Source organism: Sturnus vulgaris, chromosome 1 (assembly GCF_052056855.1).
Source record: "Sturnus vulgaris isolate bStuVul1 chromosome 1, bStuVul1.hap1, whole genome shotgun sequence".
NCBI lineage: Eukaryota > Metazoa > Chordata > Aves > Passeriformes > Sturnidae > Sturnus > Sturnus vulgaris.
The window spans coordinates 114,202,863-114,224,449 of NC_142243.1; the positions used below are offsets into that span (position 1 = coordinate 114,202,863).

The following is a 21,587-nucleotide window of genomic DNA, read 5'->3' on the forward strand; positions in this document are numbered from 1 at the left end:
GTCCTGTGCTCCAGCTTCAGTTTTCCAGCATATTAGGCACGGTTTTATGCTCATACACACACATGCTCATATACACACATGCACATAAAGAGCACAGTGTAACATCTGTGTTTGGAGCTCAAAGGGTTCTGCTTGTGGGGGAGGGAGCACCAAGAAAAGCAAGGCACAGCAGCCACGTGTCTTATACAAACGACACAACAGCCACAATAAGCTTTGGGAGCCCTGTTCATCAGGCAAAAGAAAATTGAGTAATCTATACTGTAAATATCAGCTATTTTCTGCCCCAGAATAATGTCTGAATCCTACGCTTTTAAGATTTTTTTTTCTCAATGAGAATAATAGAAAGCTTTTTAAGCTCTTGCATTTCAATTATTTACATGTTTTTAATTGCTCGATCAAATTTTCATGCAGAATGTTTTTCTTTGTGTTTTAATTTCTCTTGCAAAATCACACAACACATTATTGTGGTAAATTCCTGGGGGCTGGACCATGACTGTCTCTTCTCCCATTATTTCAGAAACAAGCATGTCTCAGTGTGCTTACACCTTAAAGACACAGCAACAGAAAATTTTCAGTTTCTAATCATGTTTTTAAGTCGTTCATTTGCCCAGGATGGAATCCTGCCTCCTTTGTGCTTTCACTTTGAGCATGTAACGTGTGGCCACGCACTGAACACCCATCATCAGGCAATACCAGTCCCCTCAGTACATGTAAAAGTTTAACCTATTCACGTACAAAAGAGCTGTAGATGAGCCAAACCCACACCATCTGAATCCATTTCTCTCTCTGGAAATTTTAAAAGAAAAGAACCTCCATAAAGGTCTCTGACACAAGAAAGAGGAGGAGCCTAGGGGTTGCATTTAGCCAGAACTCCTGTAGGAAGGGAAGGAGGGGGTGGATGAAGCAGTGGGAAGATGTGCAATAGCTTTCCCTCTACAGCAAGTTATACAGGACAGTGGGCAGGTTAGCCCCACTCATCTTGGCAAACCACATAAGGCCAAGAATTTGGCTGGAGAGGGAAGGTACCATGTTGGGGAGGCACATTGATGACTGGAATGTGTAAGGAAATTTTTGGGAGGTCTGGAAGGATGGGGGCATGTGGAAGCCTGGGCCAGGATCTCTCAATGATCATTAATCAAATCACTGGTTTTATCCTGCTATACTACGCTAATTGCATTTACACTGAGAAGCCCTCTGACTAAACCCAACCAAAAAAAACCCCCCTACAATTCCTTTTCCATGGCTATGCAATATCATGCCTCCATAACCTTGAAAAGTATCTCAGTGTTACACAACCCTTTAAAGTTTAACCTTAATTTGGATTTTAGCATGTGTCAGGAATATATATACACAAAACAGTATCCCTCAGAATCTGCTGGCTCTGACTCATCCCACAGCTTGCTATGAAGATGAATTACACCACACAGTACAGCACCTGTATTTATTATCATCTAATTAGTGTTAGGTTTTACTTTTTTTTCCACTTTTCCATTCAAGTTCTATCCAACTGGAGAAATGCCAAATCATGTAAGCGACATATGGTTTTGCTTTTGAAATCATCCAGCCAGAATTCCTAAATACTGAAAAATCTGTGCCTAAATAACTTTCAGCTTGAAAGACAATATTTTACACCTTCAATTCCAGCGGGAAACACTGGTATTTGTACATATGCAAATTTTTTTGAGGAAAAGGGGCATATAATCAGATGTTGAATGATGTTATAGATTTTTCCTGTCACATGCTGTCTCTTCACAATGTGAAAAGAACAGTTAACAGCAAGATTAATACTGTGAAAGTAGCTAAACTACTATTATGCTTAATGAAAGTAAGGTTCTGTTTCTTTTTTGTTTCACAAACTGTATGACTGAAGAAACCAGTAAACATTGCCCTTAGAATGCAAATATTCATTTCTCAGTGCTCATGTGCAGATCTTCCATTTAACAATACTGTACCCTGTGTTCCTGGAAATTCAGTCTTTCAGCCAGGTACAAAACACAAGTATTATGTTTGTTTAGTTGTTGGATAAGGAAGGGATTCCCCTGTTGGCACCCTAAACAAGATGCACGCAGATACTAAATTGGGTCCAAATTATTCCTGACCATATTATTTTCATTTCTAGCAAAAACTTCTTGTGTTGTATTTCAGATGAATACCCAAATCATTCTCTCAGAAGGAACACACCCTCTTACACGGATGTAAAGTAACAAAAGTAATTTAAATGAGCTAAGTCTGGAGATCTCCTGGAACATCCAAGAGCTCACATGTATTAACACTGCATCCATAAATCCCTGAGTATATCCAGGAAAAAGCAACTGGTTTGGTGAACCTAGGTGGAACATGCCAGAACAGAGAATAAGATAAAATGAACACTGAGGACTTAAATATAAGTGATCTACTCTAAGAAACAGCACTTAAGTGTAGGAGCAAAGCCTCACACTTTTAAGGCTTGAGTGGAATAACCCACTCCAAGTCCTTAGCAGAAAATGCCCCCACCACTCTCTTAGGTCTCTCCTAGCTTTTCCAAAGGTAGAATTTATCAAGATTGGTGTCTGAATTTTGCTGTTTGTTTACCCTATTGCTTGGAAGAGGATGAGTGGCACAACAGCTCCTTTTCCTCTCAACAGGATACCCACAGCTCAAAGACAAGATGTGGAAGGTCAGAAGACACATCCTGTCCTATGTTTCTGCATGAGTTCACAGCTTTGGCCTCAAATGAGAAGTCTGACGATTTCACGTTGAAAATAAACAAGAAAAAAGACAGGAAAATAAAACTATATGTCGGTTCAACATGAAAGGTGGACATGAGAAAGTGAAGGTTATTGTTTTGATTTCTTGTCGTTTACTTTATTATGCTTAACTGTGAAATCATAAATGAATTCTCAATTTTATTATATAATTTTGATACATAGCTGTTCACAGAGTCCTTTAAAACCTGTGCATAAAAGAAAATATCATTCTTCTTTTTAAGAACTATTCATTTGAGATTAAACAGTGCTAAATGCTGAGCCCTGAACAAAAGGATTAAGCAGGTTTAAGTCTTGCTGAAATAGAGCAACAGTGCCCAGTACTTTACAGGATCTAACCTGTGATTTTGGGTTTTTAATCCCTTAATTCCCTACCCTTTCCCCTTCTCTTTTTAAATATATCTTGGAAACTGAGCTCCTGCTTTTGTCAGATGAATTGGTTCTGTGGAACAGAGTGACCTGCAGTCCTTGTGCGGTGATACATCAAGCAGCAGCCTACACCCAGTGCAAGCTGTACCACCACCTTCTGACAGAAAACACTCAGACTTCATATTCTAAGCACAGAACTAATGGCTCAGAGCTAATCACCTGCATACACCTAAATTTGTAAATGAAAAAGACGGTTTTGCTTCTTTACTTCAAGACTGCTTTCTTAAACACAATCTGGTTTATGGGGTTTTGAAAATGTGTCATAAAATTAAGCATTTCCAACCTATCATTTTATCACTGGATCATTTAGGCACAACAGAACATATTTCCAGTACCTCTCACACTTTTTTCCCTCCCTGTAGTCCTTCTCAGTTCACAGACTTTACTCAAGGTTTACAAATAGGAGTAGGTATCAGCAGAATCAGTGTTCATGAACTTTGAATCAAATTAATTTGTAAGTAATGACACTTTCCAGAAGATCCATAGGATTTTTTTAATACGTAAAATGATAAAGAGTGCTGTGATTTCATTCTATAAACCAAAGGAACTTATAGAGAAAAACTAAAACAGCCTGTACTTGTAAAATTGTAATATAATTTTATCTTCTTAAGCAAATGCTTTGCATTTTATGACTCTTGTGCAAAGGAAGTACTTGCTGAAGGGATAAAGCTACCCTGTTGTGAGACATGGACAACACTGAACAACATTAAATTATTTCTACACTGAAATTATAAATTCAAGATGAGGTCAGATGTCTCATTAAGATGTTCTTTTCTCTAGATCTTTAAGATTAGTTTATCACATTGGGAATGGTGGAGAGGCTTAAAAAAGATATAAGTGCTCTTTCAAATGTTTGTTGCTTATACAGCTTCTAAAAACTGAATTTCATAACTTTTCTAAATAGGCAGCAGGATTGGACTGAGAAATCTCCAGAGGTGCCTTCCAAATTCACCAATTCCATGATTCCTTCTGTGAGTTATATTGACTACTTTGTGGCAGTACAGTCTCTGCTGAGTGAGAGCAACAATAAGATTATACTATACTTCTATCTGATGGACATTCTTATTTAAAAAGAGGATATATAGAAAATAACAATGACTTTAAAATACATAGTATTTCCAGCAATAAGCCCTTAATACTGTCTTGCAAGAGGAAAAGCACAGATATACTCTCCCCACCCTGACACGAGCCAACAGCCACAGGCACGATGAAGAAGAGAGGGAACATGTTTCCCCAGCTTACCCTCCCACCATCCAGCTCCATTGTCACAGAATCCTGGAATCAATTAGGTTGAAAAAGATCTCTAAATCATTGAGTCTAACCTTTGACCAATCAACACCTCGTTCAAATAGACCATGGCATTTAATGTCACAATTCAGTCATTTCTTGACCTCCAGAGCCAGTGACTCCATGACCTCCCTGGACAGTCCATTCCAACATTTAAAAACCCTTTCCATGAAGAAATTCTTCACAATGTCTGGGTGTTCCAGTGCTCAAGCTTACAGACACTGACCCTTTACTGAACCACACACAGATGTACTCTACACCAGCCACAAGCTCAGAGAATTTTTCACACAGTAACACTTTTGACTCCTCACAGGTTTGAGCTCCTGCCACTTCATCAGTCCACAGTACATTGTGTTACTGTGCTCCTGCAGAGAAGCCCTGTTCTTCAGGACAGTTTTGTACCAATGTGACCAGTGAAGATCTCTGATTTTTTTTTTTATCTGCAGTTCCCTGGATACCAGCTACAGCATTGCAAGGTTCACATCTGCTATCTTCCATTTCAATACAAGATGCTTTGAAGGTCATACTATTTTTTGTCTAAAAATGTAAAATATAAGTGTGAGCATTAAACTCTACATTCCCAGTTAAGGAATTCAAGGCTCGGGTACTTAAAATATTTAAATTAAATACAATCTGGGTACAATCACAAAAAGGTTGCATTTAGCACCATGCAAATTTGGACAAATGAAAGTATTCAACCTATTCACACTCTGAGATAACAGAACTCATTTATAAATGCATGTTTTGCAAGCTCAGTGTTCTTGCTGTTGAAGTGTTGAAGTATATTCTCTGAATTTATAGCACAAAACATGCCAGAGTTCAAGGAGTGTCTGGATGACACTCTTAGTGATATAATCTAGGATTAGACAGTTCTGTCTGTTTTGAAAGTTCAAGGAGTTGGACTTGATGATCCTTATGTGTCTCTTTAAACTTGAGATATTCTATTATTCTCATATTCTTATATTTACATTTAGCACTATTAAAGAAGCTAATTGATTTGTTTATTATTATGAATTTTGCTCTACAAGCTCATGTCTTTGTGCATAAGCTGTCCAAATGGGAAAGTATCATGCAGTAGTTTTCAGACAAAAAAAAAAAAATAAGACATCCAGAGTATTTATTGTTTTATTCTTTCATTATTCAGTCACTTCAGTCAAAAAGCAGCATCTCTATGACACTCTGCAGTCTGATTTTTTCAGCTGATTCTAAAAATGCAGGAAACCTAAGTTTTTATTGTTTGAGCATTAAAGAAATTTAAATACTACCTTTAGTTAAGAAAGGAAAACTTAATCTAGATTAGCTTTATTGAAGCAACTTCTGCTTCATTACTCATATTTATGACATTATGGGAAATTATCAATATGATAAATGTTTTCTGTAGTGCTCATGGTTTCAAATGAAATTAATTTTAGAAGCTGCATTAAATTTCCTTCTTATTACTCCAAATCATGTCACTACAGTACTATGGATGACCGCTTGTGCATTTCTGTGTTTAAATGTGTTTAGGTCTGTTTTCAGTGCAACAGGAAGTCTGGTTTTCGATTATTTAATACTTGGTCTTTTTAGAAATGTACAGCTTCTTTTCCCATATATATCAATTTAGCTTACTATTGAGGAGAAAGACATTGACATTAAAGAAGTTGGAAATGGATGCAACAACACAGTAAGATGACTGAAGTTTCTGTAAACAAGCAATTTGGAAAGACCAAATATGCCTCTTTCCCCATCATGCCAGGCAAGAAGTTCTGTTTAAAGCTCCCTGAACGGCTTTCACAGAATCACAGAATCATAGAATAGCCTGGCTTGGAAGGGACCTTAAAAATCCTCTAATTCTAACCCCTCTGCCATGGGCAGGGATGCCTTCCACTAGGCCAGATAGCTGAATTCAAAGTCACCTCCAGCCTGAGGCCTTGAACACTTCCAGGGATGGGGCATCTGCAACATCTCTGGACAACCTGTCCCAGTGCCTCACCACCCTGATAGGAAAGAATTTCTTCCTAATATCTAATCTAAATGTACTCTTTTTCAACTGAAAGACATTTTCCCTTGTTCTGTCACTACATTAATTATTAATTCAGAGCAGGAGAAAACATTTTAAGTAATTTCTCTTAAAGATCATGGTAAATAACAAATTTTACATAAACCTTATTTGCTGATGAGGTTTCTCATGAAGTTGCCATTTATGACAGACACACAGAAATCAAGATCTGGTAACACGAAAAGTTAGTGGCCCAGAAAAGTGACAAAAAAGAATCCCAGTTATTTATCTTTTAAAATCTAAGGATAAATTCTTGGTATAAGACCATGAAGATCAAGATCCAAAGTGAAGCAGCTTATGCTCTATTTCTCTGCATATCTATAAAGAGGCATGAAATATATGCTATCCAATTCTGGCTTGACAAAGCATCATACTCAAGGAACACCCAATAAGGGAAGATAATTGAATATTCACATTTTCATTCTGGTTCAGTAGACATCAGGGTATTTGCAAGAAATTTACTCATGTTATCCCATGGCTGCTGAATGACAACTGAGGAAGAGAATATAGTGAAGCTAAAGAAAGTGCAAGCTGTAAAACAGATAGCTCACAAACACTAGGTACAACCTTTTAAGCACAGCTGACCTGTATCCAAATACCTGCATTGGTTCTTTGCTTTGCTATGAGGTGCACCTCTGGAAGACTTGTATGAAATGATAAAACAATAGCATTTCAAAAGGACATGAGGAAGAGTGTGAGGAAAACTTCTTGATTTTTCCACCTTGTTCCAAAGCTCTGTTAAGCTTCATCAGCAGATATAGAAAGAATAATTCTTTGGCCCTGGTAGGTGCAACAACTAAGCCAGTTTCTAGAGAGGAATTATGTAATTCTAATTTAAATTGTTATCTTACATCACCAGAAGAGAAGGCAGTTGACTGATTCAGTACAGCTGGCATTAAACTCAAAGAATGACATGAAAAAAATATTCCAAGGACATCTACCCTGAAGCTACCCACTTAGGCACTGCAGATAAGAAAGCCAAATAAAGGAAGATGAGACATGATAGCATCACCTGGGCCAAAACCTTGCCTTACTCCGTCTGCTAGCAAATGCTCACAGATAGCTATCAATGCTAAGGAATATCTAATATGGACAGAGTGGGAATAAAACTGACCTAAGAGTACTCACCATGGAGGAGGAATGGGAGGGGGAGAGGGATAACACATCCATAGTGCATCCTCTAAAACAGAAATGCCAACAAGCCTAGTGTCCCCTATGCAAGACCAAAGAGATGAGGGTAATCCTGATGACTATTGCTACCAGCCTAGTCTCATCCATGCAGTGCAGCAGTGAGATGCAGGGTGGGTTTATTGTTAGTTCCCATCCACGCATGGGTTCTGAAACTCCCACTAGTAAACACGACTCAGGAACACTGCTCCCCACCAGTGTTCACACATAAAGGCTTTCATTACATCAAAATGAGAATGGCAACATTTTCGCCCTGCATCTCAGACTTACAGATTTTCACTGACAGACTAAAGTCCCTTTGATTTTGTTTTTTATAAATTTTTGTTCACATTTCCTGCCACCAAATCACTAAAAGGTCATGGGCAGCCAGAGAATCACTTTCTAGAGCCAGTGCCCTGGGGTACTGGTTCCTCATGAGAAGGCTGGATGCGTGCTTCTGGTTTGCTCTTGCAGAGCTGGTACGCTGGTTTGACATTGCCAGTAGGCACATCTTGCAGGGCTGCCTGCAACACCTGCGTCTCCACTGAGCTCTGCCTCCAAGGCATATATGAGTGTGTCACTCTGCACAAAGAGGGGGATGAGGGTGGGCACAAGCAGCTCCAGCTGCAGCACGGAGCAGCCCCTGAGGAACACGCCTAAGCACTCCAGTGCCTGTTTGGAGGAGGCAGGCACATGCAGTTCAGGCAGTGACTCCTCACAGTTTCTTTTTTCTTTTAATGAGCATCATCAAACTGAGACAGGGTTTTTGTTGTTGTTGTTGGGGTTTTTTTTTGGGGGGGGGGGTGTTTTTGTGGTTTTTGGGGTTTTTTTAGAAAGATTGCTCTTCCCGTCTGAGAAAGGTTAAGGAAAAGAAAGTCAGCATGTCAGTGGTGTACAAGAGGGGAATAAATAGAGGAAAAAAAGGGACAGAAGTGAAGAGCCAAGAACCTGCCTATTCTTTGTCCTCAACCAGTTTTTCTTTTGGTTGATTAGTTTGGGGATTTTTTTAGGATTTCTGCTTAACATGTGTTCACATATGCCTGAATTAGCACATACGTGCACCCACTTCTACCAGGTCACTGTTATGGCAGGCATATGGCAGGTACCCCATACATGCACCCATAAAAACCCTGGCCTGAAAGCTTACCACTGAATCAAGAAGGAAAAAGAGAAAATACCTGGATTTAAAATATTATCCCTTCCATTCTCCAGACAAAAACCAAGACAAAAAAAAATCAAGACCTGACCAGGGCAAAGATTACTAGGAAGGAAATGCAAACCCTTCAAATCCCTGAATCTGCATCTCCCCCTCTCATGACCAGAGCAGGGATTGCACACTTCCATATTTATGATCACTTCCGTAATGCTATTTTTGCTGTTTAGCTATTTTTTTCTACCATATTTTTTTCTACCACACCAAAAAGGGTAAATTTTTTTCAGAGGTACATTTGTTTCTCTATGTAACTACTGGTGCATCTATTAATATGGTCTCCATTAAAAAAAAAAAAAAAAAAGAGTTGCAAATTGTAAGCAGTAAGAGACTCTAAAAAGCCTCAGGATGGTTGAATTGAGCATGTTAGCACAAAATAATCAGAACCTTTTCAGTAATGAATTCTACTTCACTGATGGCAAAAAATGTATTAAGCAACAGGGAGAGATAAATCAAAGATTTAAGTTACACTTAGTTTTTATATTAGTTCATTAGGATAATTAGGACTATGTAGACCAAAAATCAAACAGCAGGCTCACAATACAGTCTGCAATTGAACACTGCCTTTTCTTCCTGTATTGCTAAATTCTCTCTGATGTTCTGCTAGATGAAGGGAATCTCCTCACTTATTTTATCTGCAAGACTTCGTTTTCTTGATACTATGCACTGTATTCCATCAAGTATTTGACAACTAGATGTAATGTCTGGAAATCTAAAACCAAGCACAAATAACCACAGTGGGTCAAGCAAAGATTCATCTGGCCAAATATTCCAATTTTAAGCAGATGTAGGGCAAATGACCATAGGAATAGCAAAATATGATGATTTTTCTCCAACTACATCCTTGCAGTTTTCAGCAATCAATGCTTTATCATCTTCTCTGAGGGAAGTTTTTTAAAAATATATTGAATAGCCATCAGTTGATCTATGCTGACTATGTTCACTTCAGATTTTTTTGCTTCTGCAATATTCTGTGACACTAATATCTCAGCTTAGAGATTGCCTGCGTGCAAAATTGTCTTTTGACTTTTATGGTCTCACTGTCTGATCATTTTATTATGACACAATTTCTACAGTATTAGAAACAGTATAGAATAATACCATATTTACCACTACACACCACTTACAACTGTACAAATCTCTGTCATACCACTCCCTCAGGCATACTTTTCCCTAAAATGAAATGTCCAGGAGTTTATTTAATGTCTCTTAATTTCACAGCTCCTTCTATTATACACATTCTTCATAGTGTCTTCTCTAGGCCTACAGCATTTTGTGATAGCATTTGTTTTATAACATCAGTTTTCAAGGTGTGATAATGTAATTAAGTTCAAGGAAGCACACAGAATGTAACATGATAACAAATTCATATTCTGTATGCACATTTTTGCAGTGTTTAAACAGAGTTTTAAGAAGCAGAAAAGATTTTTAGCTAACATTTCTCCCTAAGTGTACAAATATGAGATCAATGTATGTATAAAAGATTTACAAGCTGCTGACTGAGAAGTCAAAATCTGCTACTCTTCCATACAAAGCTATCAAAGAACATACAAGCTTCTTCTGCAGAATATACAAGCTGTTTTTAAAGCTTCCATCAGTGGCTCTGATGAACTGGACTCACACTACAGACTGTCAGGATTCACAGATATACATTTCCAACCAAGAAATCGTACATGGGAATACAGCAAAATGCTTTCAACTCTTAAAACTCTTCCCTCTGTTTAGCACACAGCTCTAAGAAATACCAAAGAACACATCACAGATGACCTCAGCTTTTGTATGGTAAATAAAGATAACATAATTCCTTAAGAAAGCTTATTCCCAAACAAATGGAGTGTATACAAAACTGAAGTTACACGTGCAAAGAGGTAGGAAGCCAAACCTGTTCAGTCAGTAAATGATAATATACAAAAAAGAGGATGCATCCTAACTCTGTCTTCATATTATAGATTCTGCAGTTAAGGCTTTAAAATTTCACAGTATGAAAATATATTGGCAGTCATGCACTGGTTACTATTCTAGAAGATCCCCAGGAGATGGTATTTATTTCTGAGGATAGCCTCCTGGGAGATTCAGTACATCTCTTCCTGAGCTTCCCGAGGGGACAGCAGTCAGACAACCTCACTTCAGCATCCTGCAGTACAACACAAACAACATCATGCAGGACATTCACTCAGCACAAGCAGCCAGCCACTGCCAGTGTCTCATTAGGCTGTCACAGCAAGTAAAGGCTTCACACAGGGGTATTAGTATTCCAGTCACTGAATCTACGGGATATAGAAAAGTTGTCTTTTCCCTTCACATATTTATATGTGTATTACTCTATACCAGAGGGAAACCCCTTCCAAGGCTTTCTTTCACCCAACTTGCAGCACACAAAGCCAGGTCCTGTCTCTAAGCCACAGGCCTGAGGCTATTTAATTTATAGACATTCTAGCCTTAAGTGAAATACACAGTATGTCGATTCAGTCAATAAAACCAGCACCAATTATGGCTTTTTCCAGCATGGTATCTATATCCAATTCACTGTATCTCTGGCATTTAATAAACGCATTTAATGTGAACATAGCATCTAATATAAGTTGCAAAAGTTTCTGATTTCACAGATTAAATGAAAAGAACAGATTAAATGAAAAGAACTTCAGAAACCTGAATTACTTGTCCATTAGTTTCATGATATCAAGTGCCCCAAATTAGAAACCCAAGGTTCTCAAAACTACTAGAGAAATCATTTATGCTTAGGCATAAATGAATCCCCAAATCTGCATTGTTTAGCAAAATGGATTTTTGTATTTTATTTAAGCGTTTCATTGGGTCTTGCTTGAATGAGCATTTCTGCTTATGGCTCTCCTAAAAATCAACCACATTTTCTGGAGAACTGAAATTTAAAAATGAAAAAAAAACCAAACCAAAACAAAACCTAAACACAAACCCTACAAACAAACAAAACAACCAAACCAAACAAACAAATTTAGTAAAACTAATTGGCAACAAACAAGAGGAGCTGGAAGACATTGTGCAGCAGGAACAACTGGAGCTTTATGATGGTGGTGATACAGCTGAGTGGTTTTGGGTAAGAATGAGGGGCAAGGCCAGCAAGGCAGGTGTGATGGTGGGAGTCTGTTACAGACCACCCAAACAGGAAGAAGATGAAATATTCTAAAGGCATATGGGAGAAGTCTCACTATGACTATATGCTGCTCTCCTCAGGGCCTTCAGCATACCGGATGTCTGATGGAAATACAGCGCGGTGGGGAGGAGACAGTCTAGGAGGTTCCTGGAAAATGTAGAAAACTCCCTGACAGAGCTGGTGATTGAGCCAGCTAGGAAAAATGCCCAGTTGGACCTGTTGTTTATGAACAGAGAAGGTGCTGTGATGGCTGGAGGCCATCTTGGGCATAACAATCACAAAATTGGAGCTTTAATTCTTGGAGAAGTAAGGAGTGGTGTTAGCAAGAATAACAACTTGAATTCCAGAGGGCAGATTTTGGCCTGTTCAGGAGACTGGTTGACTGCCTTGGGAGGCAGTCCTGAAGGCTAAAGGAGTCCATGAAGGTTGGACATCCCTCAAGAGAGAAATCTTAAAGGCACAGGAGCAGGCCATCCTCATATGCCAAAAAATGAGCTCAGGGGGAAGAAGGCCTGCCTGACTGCAGGCAAAGAGAGCCATTTAGCTGGAACTCAGGGGGGAAAAAGGAGAGTTTATGACCTTTGGAAGAAGGGGCAGGCAACTAAGGGGGGCTACAAGTATGTCATGAGGCTATACAAGGAGAAAATTAGAAGGGTCAAAGCCAAACCACAGTCCTGGCTAATCATGGAGGTTCCAGGTGACTGGAGGTTGGCCAATGTGGCACCCATCTATGAGAAGGGCCAGAAAGAAGATCTGCGGAACTACCGACATGTCAGCCTGACCTCAGAGCCAGGGAAGGTCACAGAGCAGAAAATGACACAGAACATACAGAACAAACAAGAAATCAGGCCCAGTCAGCATGGATTAAGGAAAGGAGGTGCTGTTTGACTGACAAAATATCTTTCTACGATAATATGACGTGCTTACCTGGCTGAGGAAAAGACTGTGGATGTTGTTTACTTGGACTTCAGTAAACCTTTCAATACTGGCTCCCACAGCATTCTTGTAGAAAATCTCTCTGCTCATGGCTCGGACACAGCTCACAAGGTAAAAAACTGGCTTAATGGCCAGAGAGCCTAGAGAGTGGTGATAAGGGAGATACATCCATGGGGCAACCAGTCACCAGTGATGTTCCCAAAGGCTCAGTACTGGGGCCAGTCCTGTTTAATATTGTTATCAATGATTTGGGCAAGGGGATCACGTGCCCTGCCAGTATGTTCAGAGATGACACCAAGTTGCGTGGGATCTGCTGATCTGTTGATCTGCTGGAGGGCAGGGAGGCTCTGCAGAGGGATCTAGACAGGCTGGATCAATGGGCCAGTGACGTGAGGTTCAACAGGTGCTGGGTCCTGCACTTTGGTCACACCAACCCCAGGCAGCAGCACAGGCTGGGGAAAGAGTGGCTGGAAAGTGACCCAATGGAAAAGGACCTGGGGATGTTGGTCAGGTCAAAAGCCAACTTGACATGAGCCACTGTGCCCAGGTGGCCAAGAAGGCCAGTGGCATCCTGGCCAGTATCAGAAATAGTGTGGTCTAGCAGGACCAGGAGAGTGATCGTGCCTCTGTACTCAGCACTGAAAGGGTCACACTTCGAGTGCTTAGTTTTGTTTTGGGCATTTCACTCCCAGAAAACCATTCACGTGCTGGAGTGAGTCCAGAGAAGAACAACAGAGGTGAAGGGTCTGGAGCACAAATCCTGTAAGGAGTGGCTGAGGGAGCTGGGGTGGTTTAGCTTGGAGAAAAGGAGGCTTATCACAACTACATGAAAGGAGGTTGTAGACCCATGTGGGGGTCAATCTTTTCTTCCAGGTAACAAATGACAGGACAAGAGGAAATGGCCTCAGGTTGTGCGAGCGGAGTTACAAAGGAACAAGTTATTCACAGAAAGGGTTGTTAAGCATTCAAACAGGCTGCCCAGGGAAATGGTTGAGTCACCAGCCATAGAGGTGTTTAAAAGAAATACAGATGTGGCACTTAGGGACATGATTTAGTGGTGGACTTGGCAGTGCTAGGTTAGTGTTGGACTCAATGATCTTTTCCAACAAATTCTATGATTCTGTATCTGCCAGCCTGAGAAAGGGTTAGGTTTCTTGCAGGGAACAATATTCCTCTCATTTACTTCTAATGCCTTTGTTTCTCGCAGAGGTCCCAGCGTGAGATAGTAGTGAGCATAGCAAATGCTAATGAACTGCCATTTGACTCCTTATCCTCTTCTTGCAGGGAAAGTAAGCCAGAGGATGGAAATTTACCCCATTCTACCCAGGAGAAAAAGGATAATAAGGTGCATTTTCCTAGCCCAAATATTTATTTTTTCCCCCAAACCCATTACTTGCAGAAACAAAAATGAAACTGTGAAGGTGTTCACAATACTGCTGACATAAGCAACAGGGAATAAAGCTTTGAAGAGATTAATCACCAGCTCTAGCAAAAGAATAACTAGGAATTCAAACATCTGGAGTAAATGCCATGCTGGCTCCACCCTTTCTGCCATATAATTCCATTTAAACACTATATTTTAGAGCTAGGAAGAAAAATGTTCCTATTAGTTTTGCTACATTGAGACCCTGTAAGTAATGCCCCATTAGCCTCACATAGTTTACATCTGCTTTTACTTAAATATGAAAAACATAATAACCCATGCTCATGATATATCTTGTATCTTTTCTGTCCCTCACACTAATAATTTTTAAGTGTTTATTCCTCTCAAGTATGGGATGTTCAGGAGGAAAACCAGACAGTGACAGTCATCAGACAGTCACAGTCACGAGACAGTGCCTGCTGCCCAGCACTTTAGGAACAACTTGGGGCTGTACAGAAGCTACAGTGATCTTCACATGGACCTAGCACCAGAACAATTTCTGGGGACTATTAAGAGAGAGATAATGATGATAACACTAATAACAGTAGCAATAGTAACAACACTTAGAATTATCTGTAGTTTTCAACTTTATGAAAACATATAAATAATTTTTCATCCAGGAGCTATGGTGAATTGATGGATAATGAACAGGATAGACAAATGGCTGGGGAATGCACCCTCTTCCTCACTTTTCCCAGCTACCCTGGCTATATCTGTTTTGCTCTAACCAGCTTCACTGAAAAGACTTCTTTGGAGTCTTGAAAGCAACTTCACACTACCCTTCCCCTGAACCCCCAGAAAGGCCAGAGCAGCTCCACCACCTGCTCTCTCAGGGGAAGCCCTTTTGGGATGCTGGCTGCACACTCCTGCAGAGAGGCATCTCCTAGCACTGTCTTGAATGAATCTGCTCTTTTGCCTTTCACGCAGAGGACTTAGCCATTCTCCAACAGTCCAATGAAGAAAGCAAGGATATGCTTAAAAGAACTAATTTCACTGGTCTTTCATAAGGAAAGTATTGCCCTCTGCATGTGGCATTTCCTCTTTAAACTGAAGATGGAGAAATTAAATATTTCCATAAAGGGCAATGAGTGAGAACTATCTGGGGCATGACTTATGTACACAGTGGACATTTGCACACAGGTTTATGGAAGCCCTTAGTTAATTATTTACACTGAATTGTTCTATCCCACTAACAATTTCCTCTCCCATCAAAGAGGTGTACTCATACCAAGCACTCTGACTAGTAAGAGGCAGGTCTGGATACCTTAATAAATATTAAGGTTGACAGATCCGTCCTTCAGATTTTTTCCTATTATAATAAATACTCTGAAAAGAGAGACAGACTTTTTAGATTTTTCTTTATCTTAGCTACCAATCATAAGCTACTGACTTCACACACAGAGCTAACTGAAGTCACTACACTGTCACAGGCCTCATCCTTCAGTAAGTGAGGGAAACTATAAACAAGGTAAGAAACAGTGTTAGGCTGAGAACTGGGGGAGTACAGCAGTCATAGTACAGCCAGAATACAAACAATATTTCACTACAAGATCCAATACTCACACAACATAAAGTAAATATTTCCACTAAGATGTATCCTAGTTCAACAAAGCACCTAATACAGTTAAGTACACATCAGGAAAATTTACAAATGTTCTGAATCAATGCTTGTTTGTATCCTTTGCAGCTGCTTTTATGGCACTGCCTGTGATACTACCTTCTTTCAAAAGAAAGCAAAAAATCAAAGTATCTTCACTTGTGAGACACCAAAGAGAAAGCACCATTAGATAAGATCTGAGGAGTCTGACACTTCTTCTGAGACTCACAGGCTACTGTTCCATGACTTGTTAGGCTTTGGCAAAAAGGATGTAAAAACATTTTGCTGAGTAGGAACAGGCAGTCATGTTTAACCATTAGCTAGATCTCAAAGAGATCTTCTCATGCCCCAGTTTGAATACCTACAAACTCCAGGTAAGGAGCTCATGAATCACAGGGAACTGCAGTTTACCTATTTTCTTTCGGGTTTGGTTTTTGTGACTAAGAAATATTTGTCACCTGCTGGGGAAGTCACTGGAAAAAAGTAATTAATGTTACTTTTTATCCCTTTTGTCCCACTGAGTGCATTCCTGTTCTTGTGATGAATAACTAGGCCTAAAGGAAATGCAGTAAAATCCAGCTCCAACTTGCTGTTAGAAATTTTCAAGGTGTCATACTAAGGTCACTTAAAAGAAGGTTTGAAGATTGATTTATTTTCTGAGAAAAAAAAAACCCTCAAAGGCATATAGAATTCAATAATACCATAAGACGCCACTAATTGTCGAACAATTTCATTAAAACACTGTTTGCTTCAAGGTTAACCACTAAGAAATATATTCTATCTAGCGAATTAGATTTTAATATACTTCCTTGTGTGAACATAGTTGCCAATCTTCTAAGTCACTTTTCAGTTGTGAGTTTTACATTTCAACCCTTCCCTACTTCAGTTAAATATGAACTTAATTAAAAACATATCTAAGGGGTTAAACATTCCGATAATTTAAATTATACACCTCACAAAGCAAACTATGTTTAAGAAGAAGCATTTTCTTTTGGATGAAACATTTTTAATACTTGCAGAAATAATTGATGTTGGTGGAATTTTGATATCAGTAGACCTCTAGTGGCTATTACAGTAATTGATGTTTACATTATGTTTTTAAAATACAAATATGCTCTTCAGAAAACAAAACAGGAGAAAATCCATAGAAGAAAATCTGCAGCAAAATATTATTAGAGTTATTAACTCATAGTAAATGTCTGCATAATTTCACAACTCTTATACACTGAATAGATAGAGACGTGGTTCTCATTGATTTTTTTTAAATTACACAGCTAAATACCTTTGCAAATTTAGTCCTCAAAACCCAAATCTGAATGAGCACTGGATGTTTTAAAATTTTCTGAGATTAATACAGAAATATTTGGCAAACATTCTGAGGGACCTATTTAGAAATCGAGTTTCAAAATGGACAGGAAAGCACTTCATGGCTCCCCAGCCCCAGGGCATGAGTCCTCACTGCACACACACCCTGCTTGGAGAGACCTCAGACCTGCAAGTCAGAACTGGTCTGCAGAGGGCTTGGGACCATCCCCAGTCTGGACTGGGAGCTGTGGGACAGGAGGACATTGTCACATGGTGTAGCTAGCCATGACTCCAAGCAAGTCCTACGTAGAGCCAGACACTGTCAGTATTTAGTAAAATATCCTTTTAAATGATTTTTCATTCATTTTGGCTAAACTGTCATATTGCAGTGCCTATTGGCAAGTGTAAAATAGATAGGATCCCCTGCAGTGATTTAGTAAAGCAACCAGTAAAGGGCAAGTCTCAATGACCTTTGAAAAATCAGTCTACATTAGCTTAATGCAATCTCAAAGACATGGATTTGATGCCTGAATAAGGGATGCTCAGCTCTAAAGTTGAAGCTTTTGCTCATTTAATTTGCTTATTTAAAATTTTTGTCATGACATTACATTCCCCTACATTATCTGAAATCCAGTTCAGGAGCTTGTGTATAGATTTACAGGTTTTATCTTTCCCATACTCCTCAAAATGAAAGAGTCAGATTTTCCACAAAACCCAGAAAGGCAAAGAGGACAATCTATATGAATATATCTGAATATTAGCCATCTTATCCTTCCTGCCCATGTGACTAGCTAAAAGGCTTTTGTGATATTTAGGCCTAACAAACACTTAATGGCTTTTGCAGATGGTATTAACTATCTTCTTCTCTCAGGGAGTCAGGGGGGTTTATCTCCTAAGAAGAAATGCTAAGACTCATAAAGTATTAGTAAGAAAGCAGTATGAAAATCAAATTATCATTGCCTGAGGGCCTCCCTCTTGCTCATTTAAGAGACTCCACTTTAGTTAGTTTTCTCATACTATTTCTTTCAGATATACTTTAGATTCATAGTAGCTGTCTCCCTCACATAGCAGTACACCTTCACACTAAATCCAAAAAACTCTAAGTCAAAATTGTTCAACAGATTTCTGTGTGGTCTCCTTCATATCCTGGTTAAAAAAAAAAAATAAAAAAAAAAAATAAAAAAATAAATCATATTAATAATCTGAATAGTTGATTCTTATTTAAAAGACAATCATGCCCACCTGTGCATGAAATCTAATGACTTCTGATGGACCTCTGTGTCAAGGTACTTTCACAACTTAAAATGGTCACAAAAACATGATTTTGCACCATGTATGTAGGTTTAGAACTTAAACAGTATCTGGAAAATACCTTATATTCATAACTTTGCACATATTTGTGTACATTAAGACAGAAAAGGCAACACTGTCAAAAAGGTGAACTTTTAACATGCAATAGGGTTTTTTAAAAGAATGGAAATCCCACTTAACCAAAGGCAGATTATTTGGATGAAAGAAATAAACACTGCGGAAATGAGTCCAAAGAGATACGAACACACACAGGGAAATGCAGTGATGAAAAATATGTGTGCCAGTGCAAAAATCTCTCCCCTCAAGGAGTATCTTCCAGCATACACTCATTGAAGCTATTCTTGACTGATTATCATAGGGTGGGCTGTTCAAAAAGAACAAGTTCAAAACATTTGCAGCTAAGCATTCATATTTTCAAAGAGGTCAGCAGACAATCTCTTGGCAGTCTATGTCCAATAGTTGTCTATTCAGATAGGATGATTGTTTTTCATTATCAAATCAACTCTTTTCCTAAGGATGTTGCCTAACTTGCTAATGATAAGTTTAGCTGAGCGACCTGTGCACTGTTTATTATTCTTTAATCTCTATTAAAACAGTATGTTCCTTTCTCCTCCAAACCCAGGAAGTATATTGTGCATCAATGAGAGGTGCTTACAGCTCTGAGGATTCTTGACACATCCTGCCAAGACAAACATTGCATCAATCATTTAATCAGCTAAAATTCCTATTCTTACCCTGCTCCTCCAACCTTTGTCTCAGAGCCAGAAGCTGAGCAGAGCCAGCCTTCCTGTACAACCTTCAGCTCTGCTGTATGTTCCTGATCACAGAGCAGGAAACAGAGCAGTGAGAGCCCACAGAACAGGGAACAGCTTCATTCACCCGTGCAACCAAGCACACAGGTGCCTCTACTCAGTGTGAAGTCAATGGGAAGTGGCAAACTCAATGGAAAGAGATAAAGTTTGAGCCCCCTTCCACATATGTTTGAATTAGTTCTGAAATAGAGCAAGGGTCAGAGTGTAGCAGCTCCCATTTGAGTGATAATAATGAAAGGCTGTCTGTTTGAGGCATTTTCTGCACTCAGCTGATCCTGAGGAGACTCCAGCCCAAGGCAGACCCTGCAGCAAACTGAAAATTTAGAATCAGAGTAACTGGTGAAACCAATATTATCTCTGCTGCTAAAGTCCTCTCCATGTTGCAAGGTTCCTCAGTACTTTTCAACTCATTTAAACTCATTTTGGCTAAAGATGTGGATGTGCAAACCATAAGACCCCCAACACTGGCTAATAAAGACCTAGAGCGAAGGCTCAAGCTTAAACCACTTTTTTTAAACAGATACTTTAAAAGGGTTCATTGATGACCATATGTATAGCAAAAAACAAAGGAACTCACTGGCTTTTTTGTCTCTTCCAAAGCTTGCCTGCACCATATAGGTATAAGGAGAAACCTGAAAGCAAGGCCTCAGCCCTGTCTTCAAAACAACTCACGGCTTTCTTATGGCTTTTTATGTAATCATGTCATGCAGTCAGCAAGCTCTTACCAGAGAGGAAGCTTCTAACCTATCCTTCCTGCATAAATGTGTCACCAAAAGTGCCTGTCACACTCCAGGCTGAGCTGTAGCAGGCAGAAAAAAAGGCTCCTACTTCAGATACCTTTGGCCAATCCATATGCTCTACTCATCCTTATATTTGGCATGTTTAGGGAATCTAATTTAGAGTAGTAAAGACTATCTCACAAGATGTAGGTGGATCTTAAAATATCCTCCAGATTTCTGGCTTAGTGTAAAAGCTGTTCATCTTTAATATCAAAGAAGTGGATTTTTTGAAAGAAAAAAATATTATAAATATATTCAGTGCTGAATCAGTGTGAACATCCAGGGGAAAAAAAAAACAAAACAAATACAAACAATTTTCAGTGTTCCAACCTTTCTTTCCAAACACTGGGCGCATTTCACTAAGGTGTAGTTCAGATTTAAGGTGGAATTTTTTCCACTAATTCTACAACTTACTCTCAATAGAGCATGTAGCTGCCAAAAATCTTCCATCATCTCTCTTCACTGTCATGAAAGGAATATGACAGTAATGTCCTCCCTCTTCTTTACCCATTCACCAGAGTTCCAGGAACACATTACTTATAGGCATCAATAAATTCCAACATCACCAAATTGGAAACTCAATTTATTAAACCACATGGCTTGGACTTTTCTGTTATCTTTATTTCAGAGGATTCTGGCCTTCAGTCACACTACTTCTTCAATCATGATGCAACTTCTGATACCTCTAGTTTCTAAATAATATATATATATTGCTGTGACACAACGCAACAAGACATTCTTCATTTGTCCAAGTCCCTTCTTCAGACAGAAGACCCATCTTGTCCTGCCTCATTTCCTGGCTCCACTACCCTTCTGATGTATCTAGGGAGCTGGGAGAGTAACCTCCCTGAGCCGTGTTATCTCTGCTGGTAGCTCTAAACCTTCTGGACTAATGATTGCTCTGAGTCACTGGAAAAAGCTGTCACTCTAGTTGTATGGATTAATACATTTAACAAAGACCATAATATTCCTCCAAATGCTCCCAATTAAAAAGGCTTCCTTTAGTACTACTATGAAAAATAAAACTACTGAATCAGACCTTCAGTTTAAATGCATAGGCAAAAACTCTTCAGATTGCTTTGAAAAGATACTCCACATGCAGATGGTGGGTGGAAGAGGTGACAGAATCTCTTTTGGAATGCAGACAATGTAATAAGGCACGCCACTTATGCCATGTTACTGACTTGCTGGTATTTCAAAACAGATTTTGTCACACTGAAATCACACAGCTCTTTACCACAAACATCTATGTAGTTTCTTCACCATTTGAAGATGAAAGAGAATAGCGGGTGGACTTCAATAGGTTTGCTTTATTTCCACTGCACTTTGGACTGATATATTACGCTAATAATCAATAAAGATTTTAAGATTTTTCATTTTCATTTTTTTAAGCATTTTTCATGCTTACAAAAATGCACT

The 21,587-nt window shown here is 39.1% G+C and overlaps 1 protein-coding gene across 5 annotated transcripts in view; it reads right to left on the reverse strand.

Annotated features, from left to right (window-relative positions):
• The window catches only part of NOL4 (nucleolar protein 4), a 189,459-nt gene that overhangs the window by 99,585 nt on the left and 68,287 nt on the right, over nt 1-21,587 (reverse strand). The gene's annotated exons all lie outside the window — the stretch shown is intronic.